The 17,545-nt window shown below is 38.6% G+C and overlaps 1 protein-coding gene across 2 annotated transcripts in view; it reads right to left on the bottom strand.

The window, feature by feature from the left end:
* The window catches only part of Mef2 (myocyte enhancer factor 2), a 73,648-nt gene that overhangs the window by 21,238 nt on the left and 34,865 nt on the right, over positions 1-17,545 (bottom strand). The window contains exon 1 of one of the 2 annotated variants that reach the window (XM_018456988.1): positions 16,942-17,439. The exons of the other annotated variant lie outside the window; for it this stretch is intronic. The gene's annotated coding sequence lies outside the window, so the exon portion shown is untranslated. Of the gene's footprint in view, positions 1-16,941; positions 17,440-17,545 lie in introns of those variants that run through there. 2 annotated transcript variants of the gene reach the window in all.

Here is a 17,545-nt window from a genome sequence, read left to right as displayed (position 1 = left end):
CTCTTGCTTTCTCGCGGTCCGTCGGCGACGATTCGGTCTTGATCAACGTCGCTAGTCGACGATTTACGTCGTGGTGCGTATCGAATGAGAAAAATCAACCGCAAACGTTTGCCAATTTTATCCAAGTCGAAGTCGAGTCCCTCTTCGCTCTTGCCTCTTCCTCCTCTTCGTCCTCTCTCTCTCTCTCTCTCTCCCTCCCTCTCTTTCTCCCTCCGCTTCCTTCACCTTCGCCGTGAATCACTCGCACGATAATATTTATAGGGACTTATCTCGATTGATAACGTGGTGAATATATCTTAGGTCGTGTGTGCGTCGGTACGCGCGCTACGAACTCCGTTTGTACTTGGTGTGTCGCGCGCGCGGTTGAAAGATAGGTTAGCTTTTATCCGCGACGTGATCGCGGGGACTAGATACGTTGACTAGAGATGCACGGCGAACGAGCGTCTTTCTTAAAATATACTTTACAGGCGTGACAAGCACGACGGTGATGGCGAAGACGGCGCTCCGACGGCGTAACACGCGCGGACGGCACTGCTTCTCCTCTACGCTACCAGAGCGTATTCAAATTTAGACACGCGTCGTCTCTCCGCGACTCCGACGGCCCGACGGGTGCTGCTGCCCTGGCGCACACAGTCGCGCGTATGTACGACGTTGCACGACCAGCACGACGGCGACGGCGGTGGCGGTAGCCGCTTGTGGTGAGCTTGCCGTGAGGACGGTTAAAAAACCGGGGCGGTCGCGCGCGCTTCGACCAGTTCGCCCCGAGTTCGCGGTCGAGCCTGAAATAAAGATTTGAGGAAGTCGCGCTGAGAACCGAACGAGAGAGAGCGTGCGTATGTGCGTGCGAGCGAGACGGACGGACGGAGGAGCGCGCGCGCGCGCGCGCGAGCGAGCGAGCAAGAGGTAGAGATAGAGCGAGCGGAGGGAGTGAGAGAGAAGGCACGAGCGAGCGAGAGGGGGAAACGAGTCGTCGCGGCTGGTAATCGTGTACCAGTCGGTCCACCTCGCCTCTGAAGTTTGCCACGGTGAGCCGAGATACGTCGCCGCGGCGCGACCGCCTATTGGTCGATAACGCCGCGGACGTCAGCCGGCAGCCAGCCAATCGCGCCCTCCAGTGCTCGCGCGCGCCATCTCGCGCCGCTTATTGCCAGCTCGTCGCTGGCTCTTCGTAAGAATCGTAAGCCGTAAGCCGCGTCCTCCTCGCACTCGCACCGCTCGCACGTTCTTTCGCATTCTCGCGCATTCTGGCTGGTGCAACGAGACGCGTGCGCGACCGGCGCGACGTGATCGTTTCGCTCGCGTCAACAAGAGCGGAGCACCGCGCGCGAGACTTGCTCCGATCGCAGCGGCGCAAACCAAAAAACCGCGCGCTTTTGTTTCTCGTCTTTCTATCACTCCTTCTATATCGATTATGACGATAATCTTGGCTTCATCGTTTTGTCGATTGTCCTTTCTCGATGATACGACTGATTGAGCTTACTCAAAACTTCGAGAAGCAATACGCGTTAAGTAGGAAAAAATATGAAAGTTATGAAGAAAGAGAAATGTGTATCGACATGCACCTTCATTGTTGACTATCTATTCTGTTTAATGACTGTTTCTTTCGATACAGATTAATTTTAATCTTGGTTCAACTTAATTTTCATCTTTTTCTAATTTTAAGAATTAAAATAAAAATGAAGAATAAATTGAATCGAGATTAAAGTTAATCTACATCGACGGAAACAGACACACTTCTTTATAAATCGTGAAAAAATTTTTCTATCATAATAGACAGCACAAGTGTGATACAATGACTTGAGAAACTTGAGAAACAAATAATAATGGAAACTGTCTTTAGATTTTTATTGATGCAAAGATTTGCTGATGTAAAATGCAATAAACTAAGTAAAAACTGCATAGTTATGTAGAAATACCAAATTTATGTATATTCCATAGCTTTAACTTTCTATTTAACCCTAATCGATATTCGCGGTTCAATGGATCCGAACATTTTCTTCAATAACGTTGTAAAAAATATACAAATGTTTTTCAACCTTACAGAATTTTAAGTTACAAACATCTTTCTAAACTTGCGAATATCAATCAAAGAATGTACCGAAATACCGATTAGGATTAATAGTGGAATTGAGTCTTAAATAAACCTTGGGGATGATAAAAGTCATAAATGCAGTTCATAGCGATTTGGGGAAATTGCACACTAACGATTTCTCAAATCTTCGCTCGTTCGAGGATTACTATCGGGAAATCAAATCGATATGCGGCAAACAATCCGCGATACCTAATCGTTTGGAATATAATTTGCAATCTTGCGACGCACGTGTTAAAGCATAATTAATTTCTTTCACGACGTAGTATTTTCCTCTGGTCGGGCATGAGGCAAAGTGTAAGAGAACCTGTGTATCGCGATACCTTGGCAAAAAAAAATACTTGGCGCATCGCGAAAAAGAGGTGATTATGAAACAAAGTTAACAACGAGATTACGAGTCGTTACGTAGTCGTACGCGGTGATAGGAAGTGCACGTGGAAAGAGAAATGAATAGAAAAACACGGAGAATACCGTTTAACGGCGCACTGGCGTCAGTCGATGCGCGATTCGACCGGCGAAAGGCCGCGTGTTTACGCAAACGTAGCGCATCCTTACACTTTATTAATATTTCGCCCGCCAGAAATAACGCGGCGACGGTACGGTTCAAGAATCGACCTGCGTTTTATACGGAGCTGGCGCATTACAAAGTATGTATGCGCGCCTTGGAGTCGACGAAAATAACAATTGTGTTATAGACCGGTCGTATGTGAACGCACAGCGACTGCCCGAGTCATGCACCGCGGTATGCAAGTGTTGCAAGTGCACGATTCTATTTAAGGCGTTATCCGCGTTTCCGCTCGATTTCCGCGTAACATTGCACGAGAGGTGTGTACCCCTCTCCTCCCCCTTCCCTGTCTTTGTTTCGCGACAGCATTCGACCGAATTCTCGAGAGATCAGATTGAACGAGGATTATTCATCATAATCCAAATGTATTCCGCTGAACAATTCAATTTCTATTCAAACACCTTATGTTCGCGTGCACAGTGTGTAAGATATCCATGAAAATAGATAAACGAAAAGTAAATTGTTTACTTAACACTTTTTTAAACTGTCATGTCATCCATATTTGAGTGACATGTAAAATTCGCGCAGGTCTCGTCACTCATTTGTCGATAATGATTTTGTTTACTCAATCAATATTTTACCGACTATTTAAGATTAAAAAAATCAATGTAAATTATACTAAGACATTGAAAAACAATAAAATATTAAAATAATATCACTAGATTTATTAAGCTCAATGCTGAAATTAACTCAATAATCAAAGTATTAAACGAATTTCTAATTCGCCAATTAGTTAAATTGGTAAGAATCTGATATTGAAGAATTTCGACAAAATCGAAATATTTTCCTATGGTAGAAAATATCATAATTGTAATAAGTAATAATCTGTTACAGAGAAATTACAGAGACTAAATAGTAAAGCTAATCTAAAAGACGAACAAACGTCATCGTGTTTACAGCATCACAGCTTACGAAAAATCCTAAAGGAATAGATAAAAGGTCTATTTTCTATGGATGACCTAGTATACACTTTTGGAACTTAAAGAGAGACAGGTATATGTTTGATATTTGACAAAAGCGAGAAAGAGAGTGCAGAAGTAAAAAACAGACCTGAAACATCTGCATGGAAATGATCGTTCGATAAGAGAAGAGAAAGAAAACAGGTGATCTCATTCAGAATCATTTGTTGACAGAGTTTTCAAAACCACGCGATCGACATTCAAAACCGATGTCCCGATTTCCACCGGATGCATCCGAAATTGATTTCGATTTGCTAAGGCGATATTGAGTGTCGCGGTAACACGTCAGTCGGAGTTGCCGACATTCGCGGCTCATCTATCCAGAGTAGATGGCCGATAGCACGACATTTGTGTGAAATTCTGTCCTGACAAATATATTAAATCCTGAAAATACCCGTATGTGCATTTCCGCAGCCAAATTTTGCGACACGTCATTAAAATTTTCGAAATTGTACTCATGGACAACTGGAGTTGCAAATCAATACCACTTTTTTTTCATAAAATAAAACTATGGTGAAACCAATATAGTAAAATACGAAAATAATAGAATACAGACATAGTAAAATACTAGAACGGTAAAATGTTAAACTGCCAATTTAACAGAGCACGCGGATTCCTCCGTAATTATAAATCCGACCTTGAGAAATCCAGAATATCAATAAAATAACATAATACTTTGTCGAATAGTAAAAAGCAAACTAAACTGCTCGTGTATAAAAGTTATTCTATATTTGGCAACGATATCAGTCGTATAAAAAGGATTATTTATAAGATTTTCAGAGATCACATGACTCGCGGTCGTGCCGCGAGAATTATTCGAGTCAATCGTAGACTGGCATTCGTTCGAGAAGCCTGGTTTAGGCTCTGACAATTCGTGCACAACTGTTGCACTAGCTTAGATCGTACAATAAGACGAAGATCTACGAAGCGGGGAATATTCGTGTCGGATATTCGTCGACGTAAAAAGCTCGCGCGGGAACCATGCGGTGCCTGTCGATATTTAACGAATTATTCGCCGGTACGAGAGTAAATATAAATCTACTCCAGGTCGGATCGTAATGTATTATGCATGAGCTGCAATGTAGCTGTACCCCTACAGAGGTCGGACAACCTAACCCGTCGAGAAAGAGACAGCGCAAGCGAGTGCTCAATATGTCCTGGCCTATCGATTTCGCGCCGAGCGAGCGCGAGAAGACACGAGAAACGGAAGACGGATAAGTAATTAATAAGCCTAAAACGGTCCGCGGTCAACGATGATCATTCGCACTCGGAGATACGTTTGAATATGCAACGGTATTGCGTATAGTGGGAACGGAGTCGACGGATTGATTATAGGAGTAGACTCGAAGGTACTTAGGGTTTTCTAAAATAATCGCGCAACGCAATCACTCTACTACAAATTTCTATAATTTATCTACCGAAAATTAACGTTGGATTTGATTACTTAAATCAACTGTTTTAAAAAAGTAAAGTAATACTTCCACATCTATATTCATATATATTATCGTCGCTTAATCTAGATAATATCTATTATCCTAAAATTATTTAATTCGAGATTAAATACGGTAAAGAAATCCTGAGATAGTCATTTATCTGCTTATTTTTGTTTTTTTTTGTAACCTATTTTTCTTTTTCTCTCAAATATTGATATAAAAATATACTTATCTTCCTAACTACGTAAACTACGAATTGCAAGTAATTCGTGTTTTTTTAAATAATTATATACGTAATAATTACATATGAATAATTATATGCATCTCTCAAAACTAGTCAAAATATCTGATTCTTTTAAAAATCGATTAATATAAATTCTCAATGCGTGGAAACTTTTACATCTAAAATTCTAACATTTATTTTCCATATGTAAAAGTTTTAATGCAAAAAATTCACAGCGCATCCCAAACATTGATGAGGATTCACATATGCCGTTCGTACAGATATGCGCCATATAAAATATCGAAAAACGTCAGACCACCGCAACACCGATGCTCGGGCGAGCAGGGATATTTAATTAAGCGGGATAAGCTATGCATGGCCGTCGTGCGAGATGGAGCGAACCGACGCGACGCGACGCGACGTGCTGCGCGCCGGACGGATCGACTACTGCTGCACGTTCATCACAGTGACGCTTTCGTGGAAGAAAATATACCTATCCATTCAGTCCGAAATGACAAATTAACAGCGAAGCACGAATAATAGACGAATAATAGAGAATGTAACTCGGTTATAAGGCGCATTCGAGAGGAGCCACGTGAAAAGTAACGTCACTTCTCACTCTTTCTTGGATTTTACGAAGTCAACGTTGCATTACTTTAACATAATATTACTATTTTGCTATATTCATTCCGCCGAGATCGTAATAGAAAATGTGGAAGATAGAAATAAAGTGTCGTCACTATACTTTATATTTGAATCTGAAATTTAAAAATTCGTAAAATAAATGCTTAAAACCATTTACTGCGATCAAGACCGATTTAATGCTGCAACAGTCGCTCTTGATGTGCATCAAGAGTCGCGCGGTAAAAGTGTAAATTACGAAAATAAACCACGAACCTTGCACAAAAAGATTTATCCATACGAGCTAAATTTCCCATGCATTTGATGCATTAAATATAACCCATTTCTATTTGCGACAGCCGTCTTGTTTGAGCAAAAAAAAAAGAAGAAAAAACGCTTTTCCATCGATAATATTAACTACTCAGCACAAAGAGTTTTTAATGCACAGTAAATTTATTATAAGACATTAATTTATTATTTACACTAATTTTTGTAAACTTTTGCTTGTTCAGTGTTAGAGCCACAAGGTACTTGTTGCTAACAAACGCCTCTCATTTTCTCCTCTTTTTCTCTTTATTTCTCTCTTTTAAATGTAACGTGAGCTTTCTTTTCGGTGTTGAAATCGTCACGTAAAAAAGGCCGGGATTGCGAGCGAGAAAGAAATACCCACGGGATACAGAAAGAGAACACCCAGAAAAGGGAAAGATGAAAGAAAAAGGGGACGAGAGATGGGAAAAGAGAAAGCGTAGAAAACAGGTAGAGATGATGGGCGCGGATACCTTTTAGCACTGTAAAAGGGACGCCGGGCCCTCGTGATCTCCTTTTGCTCGACGGTGCGAAGGAAAAACAATGAACGTAACAAATACCTTCCGACCGACGGGATCGATAACAATATCGGGGTGATATGTTATAGTCGCATCCCTCTCTCGCTATTTCCTCCTCCTTCACCTCCCTCTACCTCGATTTCTCTCTCTCTCTCTCTCTCTCTCTCTCTCTCTCTCTCTCTCTCTCTCTCTCTCGCGCGCGCGCGCGCGCGCGCGCACATGTACATATGTACACATATATATATATATGTGTATACATATTATATGTACATATATATATATCCATCTCTTCGTCTCTCTATCTCCATCTCCCTCTTTCTCTCATCGTCAAACTCACACAGCAGCAACCAACGGTAGCAATGATATTAAATTCTTCAGGAAAATCTAGGAAAGTCCATCTTCATTATCGGATGAACCGCGCTTAACCGTGTGACCTGGTCGATCGAGCGCCGAATCGAAAATAGCAGTGCATCGAAAATGATGAAGAGCGAGACAGTTCGCGAAACGAAAATAGACGTTGGACAACGGAGGTTCTTAAAATTCAAAGCTGCAAAACAATTATCCTTTATATCTCAGCGATCACCACTTTGAAATCGATCGACGTGTTACCTGCCGGTAGTCCATGTGACGTTATCAATTAATGCTCATAATGCAGCGAGATAATTCGTCACGTAGAGATTCGGCTAATCGACAGATACCTGACAGATTCTTTATATTTAAATTCATCTCAAGTGTTTATTATCGCCGAGATGTAATAATTTTATCTTGATATAATAGACCCCCTTTCCAATAGTTTCCACGTAGTGTAAAAAAACGGAAGATTATGATTAATCTCATATCCTCGAAATCTAAATTATATTCATCAAATAATTATCCTATAAAAATTAATTATCTTGCAGATATAAACTCTATATTTTTAGACTTTTTAGATTTTCAAAGCTTGCAAATTAATTATTAACTTATTCAAATATTTTACTTATGATTAATTATACATAATATTTTGTCGAATATTGACGAGTCTAAAGCTAAAATAAAATTTCAGATTTCTATTCATACAGTTTGCAAATACGCTGTTTCAAATAAAATCTTCAATCCCGTTTTCATTATTAAGTCTAATAATTCTTTGAATCTTCTAATAGATCTTTGAAAAAGCACGGAATAATATAGATCAAGCTCATAAAATAAGTAAATCAAGTAAATCGTTTATCACCGAAAAGAATATTTTATCGATCCACGTAAGAAATTTCGTATTACTTATCAGATAGAATTTTTGTCAATTAACCAAGGTTTTACGAAAGTTAAGTCAAATTAAAAAAAAAAAGGTTAACAAGAGATAGCGCAAAAAGCTTTAAAAAAAAGTAAATTCAACTACAAAAATGTAAAAAGGGGTCAATATCGCGATTACGCTATCCTAGACACTCCGATATCAATTGAATATGCCCTAAATCTAAACCTAAAATTAGTTCTGAAGATAATTTTCCGATAACCAATTATGCAGTATACTTTAAGAAGAAAATCGAGTCGCGAATCGTCAACCTTTGTTATCGTAATATAATATGTTCATGTACCTGAGAGAACTACGGATAGAAATAATTTGGGAAGTGCAAATTTTCATATCATAAATATAATGAAAATAATTATTGTGCTTAATTGTGACAACGGAAGCTACGGTTGACGCGTAGAGTAGGTACATTTTTCTATTTGTATAACATGTGAAAATTAAAACTACAGAAATATATTCAGCAGTTTCAATTCTGACATCAAACACTGACTTATTCGAATACTATCACGAGTTTCTGATATATTTTCAAACTATCTCAGTAGCTTAGCTGGAAAACGGATTTCGCAGATAATTCAATAAAATGTAATTTTTAAACAGCACAAATGGGGTCGTCGCCAACCAACGGATATTTCCAAGAAGAGATATTTTGAGAAAAGGGGATTATAAGTCGAGAGAAGCGAATGCAGTTAAGGATAATTACTTAAATCTAAGAGAAAGAAAGAACAAAAAAGAAGAGGGATGATGTAGGGCATATGATTTACATAAAATATCATAATGCTATATGTTATCGCATCACTATTGCGTCGTAAATTTAACAAATGTGCGATCGATAATACTCATTCAAAACGTCGAGCGATCTTATCGATTTTAAACCTTTGAAAATTGAAACGAGTGAAGTCATACATGTCACAGTTATATACAAAAGGAAATTATTCGTGAAAATTCGATAAGCGCGCACACACTCATACATTTCAGTTCTTTCTTTTAAAAAAAAAGAATATTGGCGTGTATATATACGTCAAAAATCCATATATGGTAAAACATTTTGTTTAGTTTGGAATCAATGTTGCAATTGAGAGCACGAATTAAGGGCAATCGAGTATATTAATTTTAGTTTATATTTTAATATTTTTTTAAACATTTAACATCAAATACGAATAAGCGACAGTGAAGATTCCATTTAACAAAGTTCTATTCGAATCACATGCTCAAATTATGCTCGGAGAACTCGCCGGAAAAGGCTTGCATCCGCGGTTGGATCTAGGCGCGATGTTTGTCCCAAAGCTCTCCTTCCGGAGGAGCAAAGAAACTTGGACTTCCCGTAGAAGTAAGTTTTGAAGGTTCGTTCCCGAACGAAAATACCAGGTGGCGACCATACCTCGTATTACCCGTTCGACGTTCGAGCAGCAACACTAACTAACGATCTCTTGTATCTCTCTCTCCTTCCCTTCCCCCCTCTCTCTCTCTTTCTCTCTCCTCTTAGTCTCCGCGCGACACTCCGACTCAAGACAGGCGTCTGTTGCCATACCGGATATCCGCTCACCCTGCCTACCGTTCGTCCCGACATCTCGAAGGGACATCTTGCTCCTACGAGGAGCAACGGTAAAAGAAGAGAAGCATATCGAGGGTAACGAAGGGAGTTTTAACGAAACGATATATACATATACGTGGGCGGGATGTTCACATATTGTCGGTAACGCAAGAACGTGTCACGTTAAAGCCAGTATGTCTGCCTACGTTTAACCCTTCATTGCATTTTACGCGATAGCACCCAGTGGATACTGGTGCGAATCAAAGAGTGATCGATTTTCTCGATTAACTTCCATCCTATCGTACCGCGACAAAAATAGAAACGATAGATACTACTAAATATACATATCATATAAATATTCGTAATTTTATCGTATCGCGCAAGAATGTCGGACCTAACAGAAAATTTTGATCACGAGAATCTCTGGACTCACTGGAGAAAAAATATTTTAAAAATAAATTCTTACGTATAACTCTTTTCTAATCAAATTAAAAATCGAAATTATATAAAAATCAGAACTGATGTTATTTTGTATTCTTTTTTCGTATAATTTGACGAACAATATATTCTTTCTCGGTTTTATTTGAGTAACTCAATGATATTTCGATGTGAAAGGTATGACAGGTATGAAGTCATATCGTGAACCAGCTGGGGAACGAGAAAAATCGCGAGACAGAACGAGGTAACGACTATAAATGATGTGACATTATGCATGGAGCATACAAACCGCTGCCGCTGCGTCAACTGTTAACGTTAAACTGAATAGGAATTGATATATTTTAGCGACGCGGAGATAAAAGCGGTTGCGGGATAAAACTTGGCGTTTTTCATGAATCAATTTATTTGAAAGAAATTTAATTGAAGGCGCGATTATACATATATGAATATGTAACATAATCTCTTGGAGTTCACTCACAATTTTTCTTCGGTCGACCTTCAAACGAGCAACACTTTAATCTACTATATTTCTACTTCAAGCTTAATCGTAACAAATATGTACCTATACTCATATTCACTTAAGTAATCAAACGCAATTATATGAAAAAAAGAAGTAGATGCAAATTTAATGTAGAAATAAATGATGCGTGAGTAACTATTAAAAGGATAAGACCATTTAATTGAACGCATTATGCTCACTTAAGTAACTAAACACGCAGTTATATGGACACAAAGAAATGCAAACTTAACGCAGAAATACATGACGCGTGAATGATAACGCAAGTACCAAATAAAAGGATAACATGAATTAATTTAATACACTTTGATCCACACATATATATATTTTATATATATATATATATATATATATAGCATGTCTACTTGCGTTTAGTCGTAATAAATCTACGTATTAAGTGTATAATGGGTGAATGATTCTGTGAATACTAAAAGGATAACGCGGTGTAATTAGCCATGTTTTGATCCACATGATATTTCTACTTCGCGGCGTTCAATCCTAACAAAAACTTGCCACAATTACTGGATTAATCGAATACGGTTATATGAAAAAAAGCTGATATACACAGTTAAAAATATATGATGTGTGAGTGATATTGCGAGAATTGAAAAAATATTGCGATATGTAATGTGTTTTGATCCACGTGGGATTTCTAGTTCGCAATCAATTGCAACAAAAACGCGTCACAATCACTTAAATTATGATCAAACATGCATATTAAAAGACATAAATGCAGAAATATATGACGTGTGAGTAAAATCGCGAATATTAAAAAGTTAACGCAATTTAATGAACGATTTGAGAATGTTGATAATTATGCTTTATCTATCTACATACTTATTTGATATTTCAATGAGCGGATTATGAAATTCCAATGCACTATCGAAGCAATATGAAGATAATATGGAGTTATTAAATGTTTCGGCTGCATACTATTAATAACTCTGGCTAACAAAAATATTAATTAAATAAAGCCCACCGGATTAATAATTAAATCAAAAAGTCGTTCCAAGATATCTGATGAAGAACTAACAATAAGACATTTTAAAAACAAGCTATATTTTGTATATAACGTAATAAAAAAAATGTACTACGATAAAAAATTACTTTTATGTAACTCCATGATGCGTAATTCAGTTCATGGTAATTATAATGCTAATTTTACAATTTTTCCATTAAGAGAAAGAGGGGGGGGGGGAGAGCGAGTTTATTTGTAATTTTATGATACTAACAAAATCACTTGCCGATTACACATATGGATTTACGTACGTAGAAAACTTCAAAACAAATCTTACTTCAAACGAGGAATGCAAAAATTTCAATTACACCGCAAAAATCGATTAAAGTATTGCAAAGCTGTCGCGTAAAGAATCAATAAATCTTTTGAGAAGAGAACATAGAAGAGAACATCTTCCAGATTTTAATATAGATTAATCGAAGATGTGTAGACCCCTTAACTTCCATCTCTCTGCCCTAAATCCTTCAGAGAGTTATCCGTTTCGTAAGCAGCTTTCGAATTGTTTCGCACACCAACCGAAAGCTCTCGTCAGGAATCTCACGGTGCAAAAGCATCGCTCGTCCGTCGGCCATCCGGCGACGCAACGCGACGCGTACTTGGCACGACGTCAAGAGAAAAGGAGCGAGACCGGGCGGAGCTTTCCGCGGCGAGGTGAGGACCAGCCCCTGCGCGATCATGAAAGCAGAAGACCGTTGAAATATGATTTATGACGATACAGTTATCAGTCACCATAAACGAGGAGTACCTCGGAAAGAGGAAAGAAGGAGAAAACGAGAAACATTGGACGCGAAAAAATCCGCAAAAACTAAAAAAAAAAAGAAAAAAAGCAGACGAGGCGTTTGTCACGGAATCCGAATGCGTTATCGATCGCGCTTCTACGAGTCCGCGCGAACCGTAAATAGTCGTGCGGATTTTCGAGTTATCACTCTTCATTTTGCGCGACGCTCGAAAGCTTCACTTGGAACCCGCGTGCATGTAAACCTCACGCTGTTCACTCGCCACGCGATGTCAATGAAACGCGTCAGATTCAATTAAACGTGATATCAGTTCGGAACTTCACCGACCAACCGACCGGACTGACCTGTGGGCTCATTGTGTTCATTAGCATTTAATCGTCAAGTTATGTAAAATGCCACGAAAATATTATTGACGTGTCGCGAATGCGCTTCCGCGTTAGGAATAATATTGTGAAAAATCGCATCAATGTAAGTTGACGTTGAAACGAAATCGTAAGTCATAAAGCGTCATGAATCATTAAGGAAATAATATATATCTTCAATTTTGGCTCATGCAAAAACGATATTCGAGTTATACACGTTAAGATGAGTTTAAATATATCTCTCGTCTATTTTGCTAGTAAAGTTCGTAATCAAAAAACTCGTAATAGATGTGTCTCTTATGCTTCTTATTTGAATAATTCTCTTGAGGTGATCGAATTCGAGGAACATTATATGTATAAGTATTATATGTATCGTAACATTATATGTATAAGAGCCGTAACGATATGCTGTTATCTACTAATTCTACGAATTCATTTATAGAAACTTGAGCTTTCGCTTCTACAACGTAACATCGCTTGCGATTCGAAAGGATTGTAGCAAATTCCAAGTGAAAGCTTTAGTTCTCTGAAAAGCGATTAATTAGCGATGTTTATCCGCTTGTTTTTCCATCGGCACGCTGTCTGCATATAAATTCGAAGCTTCGTGCTTCGTGATGAATTCGATATTACTTCGCAAAGTATAAACATTCATAGCCAAAAAGATTTGGTACATTACACAAACAGCATTATACAGTATAAGCTTGCGTAAAAGAGATGAGTTAGATAATGTTAATTTCGTGTTAGCATTCTTCACTGAGTCCACGATGAAAAACGAAAATCACGTTGCTTGAAGAACAAAAATCGCACTTGGAGTAAACTATCTGGTCGACGTTATTATCTAAATCGAATAAATGGCTATATAAAAAAGATTTAACTTAAACATTGTAAATCCTTTATATGTCGCATTGTTGTGCAAAGTGGTGTTATCCCATCACATATCGGATTACAAGAAAAAGAAGGAAATAAAAGAAATACGAGCCTAGATTTCGTATGTTAAATATCACACTTAAATACTAGTATATCGTATTTTCTGAAATTTCGCAAAGTTACAAAAAATTTCTCTGTAGCTGTGGATAGCTGATTGTCACTGTATCAAAAAAAATTAAAGTTGATAAAGAACATCGTGCAGAACAAAAAGTTAATAATACTGAAGTGTGTTGTAAAGTCCTAGACTGCGTTAAACTGCTTCTCATCAGACTCACCAGATTTCATTTTATGCAAGGATAATAAATAAACAATTATAGTTGACGAAACGTAGATCGGTACACTGAACGTACCAGACATGATGAAGGCATTGGAGCGTACAAAATATGCGTGAAGAGTATACTTTGGTATTGCGCTTATATACACGGCGTGCAATAGCACGCTGCAAAATAAAAAAACGGTAAACCAGAAATAAATTGTACGCCCACTAACCGTGTTTTTTCTATGTTATATCGTTAGAGAAAGAGAGAGAAAGGAGAGAGAGAGAGAAAGCCAGGCTCATGTAGAATCCAGTCAAGGTAACGGTGGCGATTATCGTAAGAATTTACGTCGATGCTATCCACTGCTGATCCATGATGGTACAAAGCGAGGTCGTCACGAAAATGGAGAATACGACATCGAGCATTAATTTGTAAACACTCTCGCAAGGATAATTAATGATTCAATTTATATTATTTGTAACTGTCGAGAAAAGAAGAGAACAATTAATAGAAGAAAATCAAGGAATCTCAGAAAATTATTTATCTTATTTTTGTAGAAACTGCGACGTACTAACTGCTAATAATATCATCAACTGCAAAGAAATTAATAAATTGTTGTCTGTAGTAAAAGATAATAATCGTCAAAATAAGCAGATCATTAACATCATTTTTCCAAAAAAACATGATTCGCATCAGATGAAATAATTTGACATACAAATCATGTAGACGTGAATCATGTAAATTGTTTTTCTTTTTCAACTGTTTAAACATTCACAATTTTAATATGAGATAATGTCACAATCGCTACACAAATAAAATTTGAAAATTCAATTTACAGCACTTTTATATAAACATAAGATTGTTTTAATTGCGAATAGCACAATATTAAAATATTGGAAAGTTTTTAAGATTTAATTGGTAAATTACAAAATTGTTTATCTCTCTTCTAAAATTTCTGCAAAAATAAGTAATTCTCCAATTCTATAGAAAAATGTAAGAAACATTTTTTTTACAAAATCCCTAACTTTGTTTGATATTCATTTATTTCAATTTAATGTTTTTGATTTTTCATAGTTTCTTTAATTTGGTCGCAATAATCCTACACTGAGAAAAAAATTTATTAAACTTTATTAAATATTTTTTTTAATAGTTCTAGCGGAATATTTACTTATGGTAAATAAATATTTAGATAAATGAAAAAAAAATTATAGTTAAATCAAACTAATGGTTCTTGTATCTAATATGTATGTGTTCATATTTAGTAAATATTCCACTATAGGACTTTTCAAAAAAATATTTATTAAAATTTAATAAATTTTTTTTCAGTGTAGAAAAAATTACGATATATGAACGCACATAATTCGTGACATTAAAATACAGGAAATGTTAAAAACTCGCACACCGATTTTCCGTAGAAATCGGAAATTGAATTAAGGACTATATGCTGGTAATATGAGAAATTCCTATTACGAATAACGCTTTGTTCCGGTTGAAATTACTTGAAAGTAAATTAAATTAAACGATGATAGCTACGTGCATACATTCGCAGTGAATATGGACTTGAGAATTTGCAAGTTTAATAGGAATTCGCAAGTTTATATTTTTTAATCTTTTCCGCAATCGAATATTTTAAATCCGACAAAGCAGAGATTACTTTAAACGATTTTTTGTAGGAAATAATTTAAAGGAAATTATCTGGAGGAACCTAAAAATTTTTACAAGCGTTATGTTAAATTTTTAATAATACCACACAGTTGTTTGTCTGCGGCATTAAGTTTGAGACATATCGAAAGAAATAAAAGTTGAGATGCCATTAAGAACGACACGCATAAAAGTCTCCAGCTCTAAGCGATAGTTTCGCCTTGAGAATTGAAAGACATGTTCGACTTGCTAATTATCGTGACACGTTACGATAAAGGATGAGAAATTGCGATTAGATTTGGCAGCCAAGGCCCACATATTACATCTGTCTACGACGGCAAAGCCCTCTCTACATTCATGTCAACGAGCAGGTTCCACTTCACGGATTCCGAGAACTTGCATCGGAACTACGTGAGGAAGGTATGACTCCATGACATCACAAACTGAATGACCGTTACGTTCGAGTAAACCTAGCCGATGCGAACAACACTCGCTGCTAACATGATTCATCGTGGCGAATAATGGGAATAAAAAGCAGACGAAAACAAAGGCAAAGATGAAGAAGAGGTCAAGTCGAATTGTCATCGATCCTAGACCAATGGATCCGTTAAATTCGACCAAAGATTAGAGAGTTGCTTTGTTAAATCCTATCGGACGAGCGAATAGCGCGCACAGTGCTCGCGGCAATGCGACTAAAAGCGTGAGTAGCCGTGTACCGATCGCGAGACGTGTCGTTACGGTTTTAGCGGTGAGAACAGCTGTGAGAGAAAGAGAGTAATCTTCACGGGAGAGTATATGGGTGCATGAGGACGAGAGAGAGAGAGAGAGAGAGAGATATAGTGGATGAACGAATGAGAGGTGGATCGAGAAGCGAGCGAATCGGCGGGTGTATATTAACAAACCGCGGGAAAAGACACCAAAAATAATTCCCGCGCGCGAAGAAATAAATCCATGGATACCGGGATGCGCGCAGGGCAAGAAGAGGTGCGCCCGTACCGCAGGCAGGGTGGTGCCTAAAAGAAGGTTGACCGGGTGGGTTCTGGGTAGTAAGCTGAATTAGTAAACCGCCATCGGAAGCGAGAGAGCGGGTGTGTATTATAAGAGGCGCGGCGAGGCGATCGCCGCGGGTAGTCGCAAAAGTGCCGCGGGCTCGGTTTTCTATCGGTGTCGCGATTTTCTTCTTAGGATAAAGAAACACAGAGAGAGGAAGATGAAGGACGAAAGAGAGAAAGAAAGAGGGAACCGGCGTCCTTCGGGAAAACAACCACGAAGATGGCGAATTCGCGTACGCTGACGGTATCCGAAAATTCGCATTCGCGCAAATCACGAAGATCACGATATCGCTGATGACGAGATGGATGATATCGGCAACCCGGTACGCGAAGGACGACAATGATGGTACCGCGAGAGCGGAGAATGCGAACGGAGAATCGCGAGACCGCGATGTGCCGACGGTGATGATGATGAAGAAGAAGAAGCAAGCGGGCAGCTGCTCAGCAGCAGCAGGCAAGACTTACCTCTGCTGTTTTTAGAACTCCACTCCCAGAACTGCCGCGGGCCGAGCCGAGCCAAAACCAAAATACCACCGTTATAGTAGCGCGCCCCTTTTCCTCGTGGGGTGGAGGGACGCGGCGTAAAGAAGAGATGGAGAGATTATGGGTGTGTGTGTATGTGCGTGTGCACGAGTGATCGAGTGTGCGCGCACAAGAACGACCCACCTCTCTTCCGACGATATCCAACCAACAGCGCGAACCTCGACGAGAGCAACGACGGAGATGATGGCTAACCTAACAGACGAACAAGACGATCGCGAACATGACGAAGACGAAGAAGACGACGACGACGACGACGACCGCGACGATGGCGGCGACCATGAAGACGCGCTGCGACCATGAGAAGGCATGATGATGGCATCTCAAGCTGCGCCATTATGGCGGCCCATCGTCATGAGTCAAAAAGACCGAGGATTTAAATCAATGTAATCTCGGTGAGTCCATCTTTCGATGTTACAGATACAGGAAAATGTACCTTATATATACATATAAAAGAAAATATTCGTAAAACGTTGTTCTGCATTGAATAACAGTGTATATACTCTTACTGCAATAACGACGGAAAGAG

The sequence above is a fragment of the Mycetomoellerius zeteki genome, unplaced genomic scaffold (genome assembly GCF_001594055.1).
Source record: "Mycetomoellerius zeteki isolate Tzet28-1 unplaced genomic scaffold, Tzet1.0 scaffold617, whole genome shotgun sequence".
Classification (NCBI taxonomy): domain Eukaryota; kingdom Metazoa; phylum Arthropoda; class Insecta; order Hymenoptera; family Formicidae; genus Mycetomoellerius; species Mycetomoellerius zeteki.
Note: the sequence above shows the minus strand (reverse complement) of the source record. Positions and strands in the feature narration are given on the sequence as shown.